Raw genomic sequence first — 19,701 nt, forward strand, 5'->3', positions numbered from 1 at the left:
GTCAAAGTGAATCAAACTAAAGGAGTAAACCCTTGATCAGAATCAAATCTGCAGCTGCCTGTTGGAATAGGCTTTTCTCTTCTTCCCCTGAGTTCTGGGGAATTCCCTGTAATCTTTGAGTAACTTGATTCAGAGCCTAAGCACTTGATTCTAGTCTTTCATTTTCTTATCACTGACTGTAAACTTTGAAGAAATTACTGATTCTGTGTTGCCTTAGCAGACAGAGCTTGTAAATGCACTGTATAGTGGGGAATTAACAAAACCAACTCAATTCACAGTGGTTGCTGTGATCAGAACAGCTAATGTGGTCAACCAGAATAAATCTTAGAGGGTTGCTTTCCTTTTGCCAGAAACAGAAATGCATTCTTGGGCATAAATCAATGTATGGCTTAAGGCCATCAACTGGATTTCTCAACCGTCTTCTCTGTGGTGTAGTGCACTGTGTTGGAACCCCATAGCTTGAATTCTTGATCCTCAAGGCACGGCCAGGACACTGAACTCTAGGTCAGTTAGGAATTCCTGGCAGGGCTTAGGTGTCCAGGTAGTCATGTGAGAGGCAGTGGAATTCAAACAGATGTTACACTGGGGTGTCCAATTCTGTGCAGAGTCAAAGTGACTCCCACGTCATGATCCTGTTTGAACACTCATCCCTGTAGGCTATTTGGAGACATTTAGGCTATAATAGAACCACCTATAGCCTAGTAGGATGGAAAGAACATGGCATTTAGAGGCAGCCCAATGTGGCTAAAACTTCTGGCTCCAACATTTACTGTGTGATCTTGGGTAAATTACTTAAACTCTTTGAGCAGCATTAGTTTCCTCATCTACAAATTAGAAAGTATTCCTATATTGTAAGTTGTTATTTCAGATTAAATGAGATTATACCAAAAGAAGTTCTTACTACAATTCATGGCATACAGCAAATACCAAATAAAAGATAGCCCTTCTTCCTCTCTGCCTGCTCTTCTTATCCTTCCTATTTTTCTTCTTCTTATTTTTATTCTGTCTCTGTAACTGGAGCAAATACTCAGCACAGAAGGCTGCAACCATCGTGCATAGAACCAGGTGTGATTCAGGATGCTGGGCCTCCTCCCGGCCGTGTGTGTGTGTGTGTGTGTGTGTGTGTGTGTGTGTGTGTGTGTATGCACGCATGTGTAAGAGCAGGGAAAGGGTTTTTGGGTGGAGGGAGAAGGTGACAGACTTTCTAAGGCAAGCGTGTTATCTCATACAGCCCAGTGCCTGAATTCCCCACCCACCTCCTTCACAGCTTAGGTTCCTTGAGCCAGAGCGGATGACATGCTCTTTTGATATGATTGCTAACTCTGCAGGCTCTCCAATCCCCATGTCCTAGAGGGTGTGGAAAGAGAGAGGCGGTATCTTTCTAATGGATGGTTCTGCACCCTCACGAAGACTACTCCCAGGTTGACGGGATTCAGAGGGTTGCTGGCATCCAGTCACCCTTCCCTTCACTCCAGTCGCCTTTTGGTGAAAGCAGGGCTACTCAGAAGCTTTTTCACCAAAACATTATCAAATGTCAGCGTGCACGTGGCCTGATCTGAATATGGGCTGCTAAAGGCTTGAGTGCTGCCTCTCTTTCATGTTTGCACAGCCGCTGCTGCTCATCGCTGGGCCAGTCCTATAGCCTGCAAAGGACGGGGGCGAATAGTCCAGAGCAAGATTCCACTGAACTGGAATGGAGCCAGGGATGAGCGCACTGAGCCAACCTGTCCAGGCAGGGACCTGAGAGCCCTTTCTTCCTGTGTCCAGCCTCGTTTGCTCTGAAGACAGACGGGGAACATAAAGGCTCTCTTCTGGCTGTGATGAGGCATTCAGGTGATAGAAAAGAAAGCCAGAGAGAAGCTGGGGAAGTGAGACAGGAATTGCTTTTTATTGACTTGTTAGTGACCCACAAGGCACAAGGCCTTTCACTTGGCTCCTTCGTTATCCCAAACATCGGGACAAGGAATAGTCAAGAGGAACACAGTAGGAATCAATGACGTAGAACTTGACAGACAAGAAAAACAGTGTCTTGGGCCAACCAGCTGTCTGTAACTAGATGACCAAACTTAAGGTGTGAGAAAGAGGCGGATAAACACAAAGCCAGAGAAAGAAGGCACCAATCCAGTCATCTATTTATTTAGTTAAGATTATTTACCAAATACCTATTATATGCCAGGCACTGAGCTAAAAGCTAAGGTTATAATAGCAAACAAATCAGATATAGACCCCCCCTCATGCTTGTAGAATCTGGTGTGGGATCTTACAGCCTAGATAAGTGAACATTCGTTTATAGAATAATGTTTCAGTTCCTAGTGCTCTGTAACAAATCATCCCCAAATCTAGCAGCTTAAACCGACCATTTTATTATGTTCATGGCTCTGCAGCTTAGGAATTTGAATAGGGTACAGGATTCCATGATGTCTGGGCCTCAGCTGAGAAGACTCAGGGTTGAGGGTGACTTAAGGGCTGGGGGCTAGAATTATCTGAAGATGTCTTCACTCACTTGGCTGGCAGTCCTTGCTGAGCTGTCATCTGGGAGCTACTGTCTGGTACACCTACATGAGTTATCTCCACCATGACTACCTTAAGGGAGACCGTCTTAAGGGAGACTTCTCACATGGCAACTAGCCTCCCCCAGAGCAAGTGTCTCAACAAAATCAGACTAAAGCTTCAGGGCCTTTTCTGAACCAGCCTTAGAAATCATGGGCCATCACTTCCACCACCTTCTACTGGTTACTAAGGCCAGCCTAGATCCCAGGGAAGGAGAATCAGACTCCTCCAACCTCTGTCCCCAACCTCTTGATGAAGGAGAACAAGGTAAGACTGTGTGGGCCACAACAGATACAGTTGTGGCCATTTTTAGAAAATAAATATGCCCAAAATACAGTGAAATAAGCGCTACGGTAGGGAGGACAGGAGAACATATAAAGGGACCTAATCTTGGCTGGTAGCGTTAACCAATAATTTTTCAAAGGAAGTGCCTACTAAGCTGAAATGGAGGCTCAGTGGAAGTTAGCTAAAGACTGTCTTAGTTCAGGCTGCTAAAACAAATTATCATAGGCTGGGTGGCTTAAACAATAAACATTTATTTCTCACAGTACTGAGGGCTGGAAGTCTAAGGTCAGGGCACCAGCATGATCAGGTTCTGATGAGGGTCTTCTTTCCGGTTTACAGACCTTCTCTTTGGATCCTCACACAGCAGAGAGAGAGAGAGAGAGATCTACTCTCTTCCACATCTTATGAGGACACTAATTCCATATGGAAGTTCTACCCTCATAACCTAATCACCTTCCAGAGGCCCTGTCTCCTAATACCATCCATTTGGGGGTTCGGGTTTAAACATATGAATTTGGGAGCATCCAAACATGCAAAGTCCGAAACAAAGACTATGTGTAAAGCAGTATTTTACGCAAATAAAAAAGCATGGGCAAAGGCCCAGAGGCTGGTGGGAACGTAGCCATATATGGAACTGAGATCATTTTCACATGGCTACTTTCCAGTGTGTGAGTGTGGTGCCCCGTCACGGAGGATGAGATAGAGGTTTTGGAGGGAAGTTAGCATGTGTATATGTGTGTGTTTCTGGAGGATAAAAAATGAAGCTGGAGAGGTAAGCAAGGGCCAGATCATGAAGATTCTGGGGAAACATACAAGGGAGTTTGACCAATAGTTAATGGGAAGCGAAAAGAAATGTTGTCTGTATATAGAAAGGTCACTACAGGCAGCATAAAAATGAGAACAGAATTCAAATGCAGACAGCACGTAATTTTCCAAAACCCAGACTCTGGAAAAAATAGGATGTTTATCTTGCCTGTTTGGATGAAAGTGCATGGTGCTTGTCTCCTTTATTATTATTTTAAAAATGTAAATGAGTAGAGTTCCCTGTGTTATACAGGAGGTCCTCTGCTCAGTACTCTGCAATGGCCTATACGGGAAAAGACTCTAAAAAAAGAGTGGATATATGTGTATGTATAACTGATTCACTTTGCTGTACACCTGAACCTAACACAACATTGTAAATCAACTAACTCCCATAAAATTTTTTTAAAAATGTAAATGGAAAGTCCTCTTCACTATCCCAAAGAAGCATACTGAAGACTCATGGACTCAGAAAAGCCCCTCCTCAGCATATAGCATCTTCATCACACATATAAGACTTTCCTGATTCCTATCAAAAGCAGTACGTGCATTGGAAATATCAACCTAAAGCCTAACGTTCAGCATCATTTACCATTAGTATAATTTTTCATGAACGTGGAGAAGAACTTCTCTCCAAGAGAAAATGTAAATCCGCAGTCAGCAATTTATTCTCTAGAAAGAATCAAACCTTCCTCAGGAAGGGAAGATCGAGTAGGAGATGCCATCATTATAAGACATTTTATGACACTGCAGACTACGTGGCAAATGACCATTGATGTGAAACCATTCATTTCCTGCAGTGTGGTTCCCGAGTGTTTGCTTTCTTGGAACAATGATGGGAAATTTCCTAACACAAGAAGGACTATGACGTCAGCTCCACTTACATGTTGCTCTTCCTAGTCTTGGAAAATGTCCCATTATCCTTCATGCATTAGATGGATCTAAAACAAGCAAGTCTAGACAGTGGAAACCATATATAAGATCTATGGTTTCTTTCACCATTATGTAGTACTGTAGAGTGTAAGTCACTCAATAATCTCCCTCTAATTGAAGGAAAACTGGGGAAGTACACAAGGGTATAAAATATATATGTCAGGTAATAAATCTTTGGCTATTTTCCTAGGTAATTAGTAGCTACTTCAAGTCTTTTAAAGAAGTAGCTGTGTCTTGGGCTTCCCTGGTGGTGCAGTGGTTAAGAATCCGCCTGCCAATGCAGGGGACAAGGATTCGATCCCTGGTCCGGGAAGATCCCACATGCTGCAGAGCAACTAAGCCTGTGCACCGCAACTACTGAAGCCCGTGCGCCTAGAGCCTGTGCTCTGCAACAAGAGAAGCCACGGCAATGAGAAGCCCGCGCACCGCAACGAAGAGTAGCCCCCGCTCGCCACAACTAGAGAAAGTCCGTGCTCAGCAACGAAGACCCAACGCAGCCAAAAATAAATATAAATAAATTTATTAAAAAAATAAAAAAGAAGTAGCTGGGTCTTCAATAAATGGTACTGGGAAAGCTGGACAGCCACATGCAAAAGAATGAAAGTGGACCCCTATCTTATACCATACACAAAGTGAACTCACAATGGATTAAAGACATGAATGTAAAACCTGAAACCAGAATTCCTGGAAGAAAACACAAGCAATAAGCTAAGCTCCTTGACATCAGTCTTGGTGATGATTTTTTAGATTTGACATGAAAAGCAAAGGAAATAAAAGTAGAAATACACAAATGGGACTATATCAAACTAAAAAGCTTCTGCAGAGAAAAGAAGCTTGATGAAAAGTTTTTTCATCAACAAAATGAAAAGGTAACCTGCTAAATGAGAGAAAATATTTGCAATTCATATATCTAATAAGGGGCTAATATCCAAAATATATAAAGAACTCATACAACTCAATAGCAAAGAAGTCCAAACAAAAAACAATCCAATTAAAAAAATGGGCAGAGGATACGATAGACATTTTTCCAAAGAAGATATACAGATGGCCAAAAGGTACATGAAAAGGTGATCAACATCACTAATCATTATGTAAATGCAAATCAGAACCACCGTGAGATATTACCTCACATCTGTCAGAATGGCTATTATCAAAAAGACAACAGATAACAGGGTTGGTGAGGACGTAGAGAAAAGGGAACTCTTGTGCACTGTTGGAGGGAACGTAAACTGGTACAGCCACTAAGGAAAACAGTATGGGGTTTCCTCAAAAAATTAAAAATAGAACTACCATATGATCCAGCAATTCCACTTCTGGGTATTTAGCCACAGAAAATGAAAACACTGATTTGAGAAGATATATGCACCCCCATGTTCATTGTAGCATTGTTTACAATAGACAAGACATGAAAACAACCTAAGTGTCCACCAACAAATGAATGGGTGCTATTCCTGTGTGAGCTCAGGTACGGTTTCCTCTAATCATTTTGGGTGGTTCTTTCTCTAGCTTCAGATAGTTTCCTCATACACATACACTGATGATGACTCAACTGATTCCTGACGGAGACCCTGCTGCAGATCTCCATGTTTTTCTCTCCACGCAGCTGTCCTCTTTTCAGGATTGTGTCCTGTGAACTCTATCTGTCTTGCTCTTCTGAGACTCTCAGCTCCATCTCCTCAACCAAGGAGATCAGCAGGCTCCACCTGTGTTCCCTCTCCTAGTGACACAGCCTGCAAATGAAAGGCAGCAAGCTGGAGCAATTATAGGACTTATTTCTTTCTCATTAGGGTCACCATCCTCTGTTACTTGATGTCCAGTGTCTTAAAAACTCTTGCTTCTTATATTTGTTCTTTTTTTTTTCTCAAATAGGAGGAGAAATCCAGGCCCTGTTACTCCATCTTGACTGAAAACTGAATTTCTCCTTTTTTTTTTTAAAGCCATGGCTATATTGGGTTTTTCTATTCCTTTACCAGAACTTAATCCTAACAATCACAGAAAATTATTAGCAACTTGATAAATAGAGAAATAGTAAACTAGAAAAATTTGAATAAATTCTTCAGAATGAAACACAGAGAAAAAAAAGAAATAGAAAATATGAAAAGTTATAAGAGACATAGGGATAGAATGAGAAACTGCAAAATACTTCTGTGTGCCAGTCCTTCCTACTGGGTTTAGTTTTCTTCCTACTGATGTACATCCTCTTGTAGTTTTTTTCAATGATGGAAAGACCGTGAGTTATAAACTCTCTCAGGCTCAATTTGTTTGAAACTGTTTTATTTTTTAAATACATTTATTTATTTTATTTACATGTTTTTGGCTGTGTTGGGTCTTCGTTGCTGCACGCAGGCTTTCTCTAGTTGCGGTGAGTGGGGGCTACTCTTCGTTGCAGTGTGCGGGCTTCTCATTGCGGTGGCTTCTCTTGTGTGGAGCACGGGCTCTAGGCACGCGGGCTTCAGTAGTTGTGGCATGCAGGCTTCAGTAGTTGTGGCATGCGGGCTCTAGAGCGCAGGCTCAGTAGTTGTGGCACACGAGTTTGTTGCTCTGCAGCATGTGGGATCTTTCCGGACCAGGGATCGAACCCTTGTCCCCTGCATTGGCAGGCGGATTCTCAACCACTGTGCCACCAGCAAAGCCCCTGTGTGAAATTGTCTTTATTTCACTTTTACTCTTGAATAATAATTTAGCAAGATAGGACCTTCCAGATTGACAACTATGTTCTCCCAATACTCTTTTGTTTTCTGGCCTCTAGTAATGCTAATGAGAATTTTGCTGTTTGTCTAATTATTGTTCCTTTGTAAGTAGTTTACTTTTTATTCTGACTGTTTTAAAAATTTTCTTTTGTCTTTAGTATCCTGCTGCTTGCTAATGACCATGTCTCAGAACTTCCTTCATTTTTAAGACTAATATTCCATTATAAGTGTATATCACATTCTGTTGAACTTCTTAATAATTTTTGAACAAGGGTTCCTGCATTTTCATTTTGCACTTGCCCTGCAATTGTGTAGCTAGTTCTGCTTTTATTCTATCACAGAAAACTTCTATCAAAAAGCTGTAAAAGAATATAGGAGGAGAAATTATTAGTGTGCCCTTCACAAAACTATTCCAATAGTCCAACAGAAAAATTACTCAGAAAGTTAAACACTTCACAGATACACAGAGTACCCAGCCCTGGCTCCTGATTCTGAGGTGTTACCTCTCTGCAAGGAGGGCTTCCTTCTTCAAACCGATAGAATGTGAATCTTCATCTCCCCTTGGAGAAACCTGTCCCCTACTCACTGGTAGCAGTTACGTCCTAGAATTCCCTTCCTACTCATTTCTATACCTCAACCAGCTCAATTCCTAGGACAACCACTTGCAGCAAAACATTTCTCAAGTTAAGCTAGACGCTCACTGGGAGGTAGGGGGCTTCCTGAAGACAGTCCAGGATAAATGTTGGCTCTACAAGTTCAGTGCTCTTTGAGATTTCCCTGGTAGTATAATGTGCAAATATGCCTTATTATTTCTGAGTCATCTCAGAAGTAACTCTTGTCTCAGAAGAGACATTAAGTTTCAGAAACATCACAATCAAGATCCATACTGATCTTTTTTAGAAAGATCTTAATTAGAAACATTTTTCTAATTCTAATTTAGAATGATCTTAATTAGAAACATTTTTCTAATTACAGGAAACTGTGCTCAGACTGTTCCCCAAGGGGATGGCAACATACATTATGATGTACTGAAGTGACAGGTTGGCCTTTGTCTCCTTCCTAATTCCACAACTTGACCAGAGGCCCACAGCACATTAAAAATGAGCCCTAGCATATATAACTTTTTCAAATAACAGAACTATTTGTTTCTTGATGTCCTTCCTCTGGCCACATAAAAAACCTGGATGAAGCTTTGACATAAGGGCTCTTCTGTACCTTAGGCAGAACACATTTTTAAACAAAACATACTGACGCTGCTTTTTGTACTAAAAAGCAAATCAGAATTAAAGTACTTTCCTAATTTAAAGCGATTCCCAAGGGTTGGAGGATAGGATACTGCAGGGTTATATGTGTGGTGGAGGGGTGCTGCTCATAACATGTGTTTTGGGTGAATGAGAGTACGTGAAATTGATGACAAAATATTTTGGATGACAAAATAATCCTTAGAGAAAAGTCTCTTAGGTAGCTGGAGTTCTAAGTATACATCAAAGAGGTCAGACCTCACAATAATAAAAATAAAGTTTGGCTTCATGATTTCAGCTAGTGCTTTTGATCTGGTTCTTAAAGATCCTGCAAATATTTTAGAAGTAATCTGGTTCATATTGTCTGGACATGGACTGACCAGCACAGTGGCAACTAGTCACAGGTTGCTTTGGGACCCTTGAAATGTGCTGTGAGGGTAACATTCACACTTGATTTTGAAGATTTAGTATGAAAAAAGCACTTACATATCTCACCAGCCTTAAGAATGATAGCATTTTGTACATATTGGGTTAAAAATATACTATTTAAATGAACTTTGTTTCTTTCTACTTTTTTAATGGGGCTACAGACCACTTAGAATCGCTTTCGTGGCTCTGTCTCTATTAGACAGCCCTGGTCCGGAACCCAGTTAGTTTTTGATACCAACCCATTTAGCTTTGGACCTTTGGTGTTCACAGACATGTTCTCATCCCAAAGACCCATCACAGTTTGCACTCTTCTTAACTCTAATCTCAGAAGTGAGTCCTTTGCTGGTGAGTGGGCCCAGCCTACCCCTAGCAGACATACCTTGATCCCTCTACAAGTTATTTCCTACACAGACTTCGGGGAAAGGGGAAATCATTTTATTTCTTTGAAGAAAATGCCCCCCTCCTCAATCCAAACTGACATTCCACACTGTGGGGTTTTTTAAGCTGAAATTTGGATCACAGCAAGGAGTTGAACTGTCAAATTTGGCAGGACGTTTCTTTCTAACACCAATGAGCCTGTCAACCGTACTATAAATAAATACATGATTTAAAGCCACGGATATCTTCCTCAGTGTCTTGGCCGGAGCAGCAGAGACTCATAAAGAGAAAGAGAAGACGTCAGCAAAAGCAGGATTTCACTAGACTTTATTCTAAAGAAGGCAGCTAATTCGTAGTGTGAGGAAGTGCACAGAAAACACTGTGCTCAGTGAATTCAGGTGAGACTTATTTAATAGATACAAAATTGATTTTGCTGCTGGAAGCTAAAGGGCAGAGAGAAGGGAGACAGAGGGGAGAGAAGGAGGCATAAGAACATATGCCGTAGGATTTCATAACTTAAGAATGTTAAGAATATACTCCATGCGTTAATTTTTTATTTTCTAAATGAAAGGTTTTTCTATTTTGTACTTGGTTAATAAATAATAAGTGTAATTTTACAGTATTTTAAAATTCATTTGGTGTATTGAGCAAAAAATGTAGAACAGGACATACAGCTCATTCATTTTTATTGTAAATTTTATTTAATGAAGTTCATGTTGAACTTGTAATTGGAGCTTATAATTAATACATCCTGTGAGGAACAAAAAATTTGGATTCCCACCTTTCTATAACCCTATTATTTAAACATTAAAATCTTATTTAGGATTTCTGTTTAAGTTTGACGTTTCTAAGAGGTTACTATTCTAATTTTTTTCCAAGCTGATTTAGAAACTTTTGATGCATCTTGAATTTTTTTTGAATTTTTCCTTGTGTGATATGAAATACCCTAATAGCCCCTTAAAATGCAAGTGATGGGTAACAGAACTAACATTTTCCTTGAAATCGCTTTATTGTAGTTACTTTATTGTGTCTGGGAGCAGTGATGGATTTTTCTGGATGTCATCCAAATGTCTTTACCGTGTTTAGCATTATAATAGGACTCTCTCTTTTTTTTTTCCACTATAATTTCAGCTCTTGAACGAACTCCAGAATATGTATGGTGCACTGTTTGACACTGCAATGAAGAACACTGGTTGCCTGAGGGTTAATACTAGGAGTTATAATAAGTAAGTGAAATATGGAGCCTGTTTCCTGACCTCCCTCATGGCCTACTTGAGAGAGCCTGAAATAACTACTAAGAAAAAACTATATATATATTTATTGTAGTGCTTCTAAAGTTAATTGTGATAATGGTATTTCTCTGCTAGTTAAATTAACTACTTTATTTAGAATAAAAGCCCAGATGAAATCCTATTATTTCAATCTACCTAACGTACCGTTAACATTGAATCAGTATTACAGTCATGGTAGTTATTATTATTGCAATTAATCTCAGCTTTAATATCATATTTATATGTAGCTGAATCATAGATTCAGCTACATATAAATAGATGAAGCAGCTATGTGCAGCTCTATGTGCCAAGAGCTGCTTACTGCTAATACCTTTAAATTTCTGTCTGAGGACTTTCTTTCTGGCCACTGGATCCTGATTGTTCCAACAATACAAAGGTTAAGCCAGAAGTGCCAGAGAATTAATACCCTCAGAAATGGCCCCAAACCAGTATCAAATGGGGAAGCTGAGGGATCAATGTCGCAACTTTCTTACCCCTTCATTAGTTTAACTTTGAGACATTTTCTGCTCCAGTACTCTATAAACTTTATCACTAGGGGATACTGTTAAAAATTCACATTCTGGGCTTCCCTGGTGGCGCAGTGGTTGAGAGTCCACCTGCCGATGCAGGGGATGCGGGTTCATGCCCCGGTCCGGGAGGATCCCACATGCCGCGGAGCGGCTGGGCCCTTGAGCCATGGCCGCTGAGCCTGCGCGTCCGGAGACTGTGCTCCGCAATGGGAGAGGCCGCAGCGGTGAGAGGCCTGCGTACCGCAAAAAAAAAAAAAAAAAAAAAAAAAATTCACATTCTGATTTAGTAGATTTGGGGTGGAGCTTGAGATAATAGTGATAATCCACTTTGAGTAGAAGTTTTACAGTCTCCCAGAATCCCCCAGAGGAATTAAGTTCCATTTGCCTTCAATGGGAAGTTGTTTGTTTATTCTCCTTTAGTTTTCTTCTCTTCCCTGTTTCTCTCATCTTTATTCTCCTACTAGTGTTCCCTACCTGCATGTGGATCCTTATCTCAGGGTCTGCTTCTGGGGGAACCCAAATCAATAATATACATACACATACAATACTTATCCATGCCCTGTTCTATCTATTTAGATCCTAACTATCTATCAATCTATCATCTATCATCTTGAACACAGCAACACAGTGCAGCTTCTTAAAGAATCCAGACAACTGAAGAGCTAGAAGAGAAAGGATAAAGAAATCCAGGAGACAGCAGAAAGAGTAAGCTGGTGATCAACAGCTAAAAATCTGACTTTGCCTCCTTTGTATGTAGCTGTCAAGAGGATGTGATATTTGGGAACTCTGGTTAAAGAGGAGACTGGGCGGTTAGTTCTGGCTGCACAGACGGTGCCTCTTGAGAAGTCCACAGAGGGACAGCAATTCTGCTAGGAAAGATGGGCGAGGACTTTTCACCTGAGTCTATTATTCAGGACATGCTGTTGGGAGGGTTGGCCATCGGGGTCATGGAAAGAAGGTAGGTCCAATGTTAATACTGGAAAGGAATGAAATCAGCATAAGCAGAGGGACACTGGCTGAGGTGGCAGGGGAGGCAATGCCACACTTCGTGCTTGTGGGTCAGCTCTGCAAAGGAGAGGAAGATTAGTGAATGGGCTTTGCAGATGTTCACCTGGGATTCTTTAGTGACTTTGTGCAGCTGATACAACGTGTGCTACTTATCTTGTGGGAGCAGGATTGAGAGCAAAGCTCTGGACTTCCTCAGCTCAGATCCCACCTCTGCCACTTCCTGGCTATGCCACCTTAGCATGTTCTTCAACCTCTTTAAGCATCAGTTTTCCCATCTATATAGTGGAGACATAATGCCTATCTCATAGCATTGTAATGAAAATCAAAGGAGATGTTGTGAATAAAGTACTTGTGTTAATAGTTAATAACCAGAGGATAAGAGAGTTGCCCTAATATTGCAAATATACCCAAGAATGCTGGGGAAATGGTGGGTGGTGGTTTTACCTGATTCAGGCATTGTGTACGCGCGCGCACACACACACACACACACACACACACACACACGTATATGTTTAATATCATATTCGTAGAAAGCCACTGGGGTGATAATGCCCTGATGGTGTCAGTCAGTCCCAGCTATGATAGCCGAAAAATCCTACTACTGCTCTTTGCTATGCATGAAATCACTCTGTGAAATCTCTCTTTGAGCAAAGCAAACACCTGTCCTTGGCGGAATGCAAAGGAAAACTTGGTTTAAAGCTCTTGCTCCCCCTTCTTTTAAAAGTCTGTGATCCCTGCTAAGATAGTTCCTGCCAAGGCCACTTTTGGTTTCTGAGTCAGGCCATCCAAGTTCTCTCAGGGCACAGGCTCAGTCCTGACGGTGTCCTATTGTACCTGAGAGTCTGGGGGCTGAAAGAGAGGAAGAGTCACTTTGTTTTTACCACCAAGACCAACAGATCACACCCAGTGGTCGCACCATTTGCTGTGGCTTCTCTCCACGGTCCTGACAGGTTGATATTCTGGAAGGTCAAGGACGGGTCAGTTCTTAGGACTGTGCGGAAGAGAATCAGTCATTGTTATAACCATTTGATCCCAGCAGTTCTTTCATCTCAGTCTTTTGAAAGCAACTTCCGCTCCTTAACCAGGTTCTGCCCCAGTCTCTTCATGGGCCAAAGAAGGTGGTAGCTGATGGAAATCACAGATGTGGCCAAACCTCCCTGGCAGCAGTCTGCTCGGAGGTCACATGGCCTCCTTCCAGTAACAGGTGGCACTTGGCCTCTACTTTTCAAGAGAGTTTGAATCAAGAGACATTCAGGGTAAAACATTGTCACGTTGCTTTTAATTTTCTGTAAAGCTTATTTTCTATAAGCTATTTGACAGCTGGCTTTTTGACATAAGCTTGTAGGAGTGTCGTAGGTCTCAGAAACAAAAGTCTCTGCTCTTTCAATAGTATGAGTTGCCCTTGTTTCAAATTTCGGGATGCCACATAATAGATATACCACACACACACACTTTGTCTCACACAGCCTTACACACACATGTGGAAGTGTGGAAGCAGTCAGAGAAGGAAGCATAAAGAATTTATTATAATTATGAGTAAAATAAGTAGAATCTTATTTATACTAGACTACTATTATGAAGGATAATCATGTTAGTTAATTAATATGCTGGGCTTGAAAGTGGCTCTAACTTGTGCTGAAACATGAAATGTTTGTCCTCCCCCCTCCTCCTTTCCAACTGGGAATAATAAAAGATCCAAGATTCACACATACTTGTGAAACTCAAACACATTTTAAAAGAATCGATAGGCAGCAAATCTAATCTAAAATACTCACATTGAAACCACTGAACAGAGAAATCTAAGTGGATCCTAATTAACAAAGGGGCTCAAGCATTCCCTGCTTGGGGGGAATAGCCCAAGTTCCAAATGCAGACTTGATGTTCATATAGCGTGCAAAGACACAGAGTTCAAACACAGAGACCATGGGATGTTGCCTAGAGCTCCACCGATGGCATCAGAAACACAAACATTACATCTGACAGCCGTGTGATATAACACAGCTGACCTATATGGAAGATTTTAGCGCTGCCCCTTATTCTCCCTTATGTAAAGGGGTTCAATAGGGTGACCACCTAGGGATGCACGCGTGCATTCATATTTGTAGCTCCCCTAGGAAAGAATCAGAGGCCAAGAGTGGGTGACCTGGACTCTTGTTTGGACTGGAGAGCACAGACAGCAGCTGCAGCCTGTCACTGAGATTGGCCGCTGACAGGAAAAAGCATTAACAATGTCATCAGATCTTATAGATCAGTAACAATGGAACACCCTTCCCATAACTGGTGGCCACTGTGGTAGCTACAGTTGGTTTGATTGAAATCAGTATTTAAAAAAATTTTTAAATGTGGTAAAATACATGGAACATAAAATTTACCGTCTTAATCATTTTTAAGTATACAGTTCAGTAGTTTTAAGTACACTCATATTGTTGTGCAAGCAATCTCCAGAAATCTCTTCATTTGCAAAACTGAAACTCTGTACCCATTAAATAATAACTCCCCATTTCCTCTCTCCCCCAGCCCCTGGAAACCACCATTCTATTTTCTGTCTCTGAAGGTGACTACTCTAGGTATCTTACATAAGTGGAATCATATAGTATTTGTCCTTTTGTGACCGGCTTATTTAACTTAGCATAATGTCCTCAAGGTTCATCTATGTTATAGTATGTGTTAGAATTTCCTTCCTTGTAAAGGCTGAATAGTATTCCATTTATGCATATACCACATCTTGATTATCCATTGATCGGCCAATGAACACCTGGATTGCTTCTATCTTTTGGCTGTTGTGAATAATGCTGCTATAAACATTGGTCTATGAAATCAGCATTTTTAATTACAATGGTAAAAGGCTCAAATTCCACTTCATGACTAACTTACTGTCTGATCCTCAAGAAATAGTGTTTTGTAGAGAATGTAAAATCACTCTATTTCAGGAAGCCCTTTTGGCCCATGATCCTCACTGATATGGCTGAGGGGTGTTAGGAAATCGGTGGGCACGGAGCAGAAATGAAGCTAATTGGTCTATAAATCTATCTCAGTTTTAATCTTCAGCTCCTTAGCACTAAATTTCATTGTTCCAGCAAGATGCACTGAATGAAAAATATTACTCAAGAGTTCTACCCTTGTTGATACAACAGTATTGGCTAATACTTGCAAAGCGCTTAAAATGTTCCAAACACCATTCTTAACTATTACACTATCAGTATCCCTGTTGTACAAATAGGAAATGAGTCAGAGAGTGGCAAAGCACCTGGCCCAGAGGTACACAGCTAGTCAGATATTTAAACCCCAGTAGTTTTGCTCCAGAATTCATGCACTTTACCACCACACTACACTGTATCTCATTTTTTCACATATATGAATAGGTGTGTGTGTGTGTATGTCTATAATTGTTATTTTTTTGACAACCAGCAATGAAAGAAGTTCCCTTAGAACTCCAAAATGATAATTCTAGAAAATGGTGCAACAACATGTGATAGAAAATACTCTGGTTTTGTAACTGAACACAACTTTGAATCCTAGCTCTCCCATCAACTGTCTGATAACATTGACCAAGTGTTTTATCCTCTTGACTTTAGTTTCCTCACCCGGAAATGGGAGCAATATAATATCTACTTGGCTTAGTTGTCAACATTTAAGGAAATAATGTCTATAAGATAATTAGCTCCTGGTAGGTACTCAATAAATGCTAGTTCTCTCAACTTTTATGAGGCAAGAGAAGAATGTGATCTCAAAAAAGTGATATGTGTTTTCATAACAACCTGCACTGCATAAACACATTAATTTCCACTTTATTTTTCTATGCACAAGGTACTTAATTAGATGGCCTCTTCTCTCTATTGCATTCTGCCAGAGTCTGTTCAGAAATACAAGAGACATGCTATGTTGGATACCTAACGGTAGGTCCTGATAAAAATCAACTCCGTATTTTCTTCAAGTGGGGAAGGAACTCCAAATGCCAGGATCAGGGGCGCAGTTAATGGGCTGTACCTGTATCCTCCTTCCCTTTGCTCCAGAATACCACGACTTTGAGCACTCATCATAAATCAGCCTTCATTGCCAGCACAGAAAGAACTGCCTCCCAGCCTTGACCCAAGGCCATAATTGTGTAATCATGTCTTCACAGCCTTATAATCAAATTCTTGCCTCTTCCCTTGGTTTGATTTTTTTTTAATGGTGTAACAATTTGATTAGTAGAAAATGCTATAAAATCCACTATTTTATTGATAAAACAATACTCACATGGAAGCTAAGATATTATTTGTCCACTCAGCTCAGTTGATTCAAGAATGATCATACTTGGTAGGAGAGTGCTGCACAAGGAAAGATTTCTTCAAATTGCCCCGAGACGCTTTGCTTTGAAGACATGCAGTGAGGCACTAAGGGGACCAACGAGATGCACATACATCCAGGCCTGCCCCTCTCAAAAGAAGACTTTCCAGACAGCAGAGAAGGAGTTTCTTCATAGAGACTGAAAGAGAGCGTATGTCCCCATGTGGACATACTTGCATCTTTACACATGTATATGAAACAAATATACGTCTCATGTAGTTTCTCACTATCTCTATTATTTTAGAGCGCTTTAAGGTTCACAGCAAAACTGAGAGGAAGATATGGAGGTACCCCCTGTAACCCACATGTGCTCAGACTCCCCCACTACCAGCCTCCTCCACCAGAGAGCTACATTTGTTGCTGCTGATAAAGCGACACTGACACATCATGATCACCCAAAGACCAAGGTTTGCGTTAGGGTTCACCTTTGCTGTTGTACATTCTTTGGGTTTGAACAACTATATAATGACGTGAATGTATAATGTCTAATGACAGTGGAAGTGTGGGTTGTCTTTCCTCATTGCTCTCTCTTGTTTATTGCCTGAGATGAAAGGTTGAAAGGCCAGTATCCAGTTAAGCTGTACGGAGGGGCTGGTGCTTTCCTGAATGGAAGAACTAACTGGAAAAACTACCATTTTCCAGAGTTGGATCATCATTTCTGACTTTTAAGATGTGGCCACCAGCTCTGTTTTTGTGTGCTGTGGTAGTTCATGATTTCTGATGTCTTTTCTCGAACAAGTAGGTCCCTCCTTGGGAGTGAGTAGAATGTCTCCTGCCAACATTTAAGTCAGATCACGTTTTTCCCTTAGGCCAACTCTGCTTACAACTGTTCTTGAACTATTCAGTTATTGCTATAAAGCACTATTCACAAATTTTAAAGGGTAATCACTGAGCATTTGCATTTTTTAAGTTCTCAGGACCACTTTTCTTAGTTATCTGCACTGTCTGCTATTAGGTCATATTCTCATTGCAGAGATGAAACCAAGCATGAGATAGGGTAGTGACTGGTTCAGAGGTTAAGGTGAATTTTGGTTCAAGGTGAGAATTCACAGGCTTTGGTCCATTGAGCCATGTTTCCCATGCTTACCTATCTGTGAAACAGCAGCTATGAGTTGAAACTCTGAGAAACATTCTCAGTAAAGTTGAAGATTTTGAAAGAACCAACCTCCCCCTTCCCCCTCTTCTTTTGATATAGCATCTGTCACACTCCTCGTAGCATCTGTCACCTGTCCTCCTTGGCTTGAATACCTTGTGACGGGGTGCTCGCTGCCTCACAAGCAACTCATCTCAGATCCAAGTATCTCTTCTTGACAAAAGGTGTTCCTTCTTTAGGTAGAACCCTGTGTCCCTAAGAGTCTGCTTCTTGGTCCTTGAAACTTGGCCAGCATTTTGGGACAAAGAGTTTCAGAAATAATTTTTAAAAGGGAAACGGTTGCACGCCTGAGTAGCTAGATCATTGCATTTGAAGTTCATGAGCCTTCTTTGTATAATTGATAAACCAGGTTAGTTCTCTGTTTCTCAGGGTATCATCTCTTTTCTTTTTACCTCTGTCATCTTCTCCTATTTTCTGCCTGGTGTCTTCCTTCTCTTGTAGATGTTTCTATCTTTTTCTCTCTCAGGTTTATATTTCTCCCTGTGGTGTTTGTCTATTTTTCTCTTTTTTGCTTCTTTTCCTTTTCCCCTATTTGCCTTTTCTGTCAATTTTAATGAATATTTATTAGATACCTATTTCAGACTAAGGAGTGCGCTAAGTGCATAAGGAAATATAGGGAAAGCCTTTGCCCTTCAAGAAAATAAGCTCTTCTGTAGAATCTGGTATCTCTCCTTTAATTAACCACAATAAAGAACAGTTATTTTTCCTGGCTTTGTCTTTTGTTCCTCATAGTTAATTGGAAAAAAAGGCAAATTGAACATGTTCTATTTCTTATTGGAAGGAACAAAAAGATAATCTAAGTGGGCTTATTTTTTGTACCTTTATGTGACACTAAATTAATTTTTTCACTTTTTACATCAATGGGACTTGGTTGAAAAACATGTTTTTTCTTCATCCCTGCATTACTCCCTTTTCTTTGACATGAGAAAAATGTTAGGAATAAGGCTCAAGTGCTCTGGAGACTCTTGGTTTTTCTATGTTATCAGTAAGCAATGGCATATGGTTGGCTTATATTCAACACCAGTCAGTTTTTCACAGAGTGAATTGGATGAATCCAGTAGTCCTCAACTTGAGCCTGCATCAGAATCACCTAGAAGGCCAGTTAAAGCACCCATTTCTGGGTCCTACACACCAGAGTTTCTGATTCAGCAGGTCTGGGGTGGGGCCTGAGATCTGTGTCTCTAACAAGTTCTGGAGTGCTGCTGCGGGTCTGGGGACTGTATCTTGAGGAGCACTGTATCCAACTGAACTTCGAATAGTAAAGAGACAGTTTTGCCAGTAGGGGATCGGTGGCAGCTCTATTCACTATGCTCATTTTTAGGGTTCAGAACAGTGGAACTTAAAATAAACCTTTAAATAAAAATGTTATTTAATACACTGTTCTTATATAAATGCTTTTCTGTGAGTGAAGAAAAGGATTCTTCTCCAGAGTCTCAGAACTTCAGCCTGGCACAGATCCAAAAGGCAGGAGGAGCCTTCCTTGGACGCTACTTAGTGTTTGCACGCTTCTCTCCAACTGTGCCACACACTGCTAGCCAGTTTTAGGTCAACCCTGCGATACTGTTTTCCTAAGCAAAGGAGCAGAAACATGAGCAGGATTCAGGTTATAAACTGGTGATTTTAAGGACCTCCTGCTCTCACTGTTTTGGTAACTTAAAGAAATCTAATCTCCGTAAACTACCCTGCTGTGACTTCCCCTGATATCATGTTTGTTTGAGCTTTGGATTCAACAGTAAGATCATGATTTAAAAGAAAAGAAACAGCAACCTTAAAAGTCAGGTTTCTTCTAGACCCAGGCTGTAGACAGGCCAGCTGTTGTGGGCGTGGACATCCGTCCCTGTACACACGTGTGTGGTGTGTGCACATCCTTGCAAAGGGCAGGTGTGTGTGGGAAGAGTGGAGAGCTCAGGCACTACCCAACTCAGGAAACATACAAATACTTCATCATTTAACATCCCTGAGGGTCAGGACGATGGCTGGGCTCGGTGACACAGGAAAGAATTTTAGAATTTAAAAACTCCTACAAATCATAGTTAAATGTTATTTAATAAAATTGCTATTAACTTGCTGATTTCCTGTCCATCCCAGTAATAGCAAGCTTAT

General features: G+C 40.9%; 1 protein-coding gene across 4 annotated transcripts in view; it reads right to left on the minus strand.

The window, feature by feature from the left end:
• The window catches only part of NEDD9 (neural precursor cell expressed, developmentally down-regulated 9), a 290,772-nt gene that overhangs the window by 218,380 nt on the left and 52,691 nt on the right, over positions 1–19,701 (minus strand). The gene's annotated exons all lie outside the window — the stretch shown is intronic.

The sequence above is a fragment of the Monodon monoceros genome, unplaced genomic scaffold (assembly GCF_005190385.1).
Source record: "Monodon monoceros isolate NGI ecotype Baffin Bay Population unplaced genomic scaffold, NGI_Narwhal_1 Super_Scaffold_3, whole genome shotgun sequence".
NCBI classification, from domain to species: domain Eukaryota; kingdom Metazoa; phylum Chordata; class Mammalia; order Artiodactyla; family Monodontidae; genus Monodon; species Monodon monoceros.